Source organism: Bison bison, unplaced genomic scaffold (genome assembly GCF_000754665.1).
Source record: "Bison bison bison isolate TAMUID 2011002044 unplaced genomic scaffold, Bison_UMD1.0 scf7180017864317, whole genome shotgun sequence".
Classification (NCBI taxonomy): Eukaryota; Metazoa; Chordata; class Mammalia; order Artiodactyla; family Bovidae; genus Bison; species Bison bison.
In genome coordinates, this window is record NW_011494889.1 from 10,976,250 (window position 1) to 10,976,566 (window position 317).

At 44.2% G+C, this 317-nt stretch overlaps 1 protein-coding gene across 1 annotated transcript in view; it reads right to left on the bottom strand.

Annotated features, from left to right (window-relative positions):
- Positions 1 to 317, bottom strand: part of PCTP (phosphatidylcholine transfer protein) — a 9,326-nt gene that overhangs the window by 8,087 nt on the left and 922 nt on the right. The gene's annotated exons all lie outside the window — the stretch shown is intronic.

The window sequence follows — 317 nt, forward strand, 5'->3', positions numbered from 1 at the left end:
CCATATCCGATAAAGTAAGGGTATTTGAAAACAGAATGTGGCCCTAAACCATGACAAACATGCCAAAGGAAATAATATATGATCCAGGCTGAGGTGATAAGAGCCAATCCTGAGACTCTGGATGCCATCAGTAGAAAAGTTCCTGTTCCTCTGGGGTTGTATACTTGGTTAGAATGTAACCAGTCCATTCTGAAGGAGATCAGCCCTGGGATTTCTTTGGAAGGAATGATGCTAAAGCTGAAACTGCAGTACTTTGGCCACCTCATGTGAAGAGTTGACTCATTGGAAAAAGAACGCTGATGCTGGGAGGGACTGGG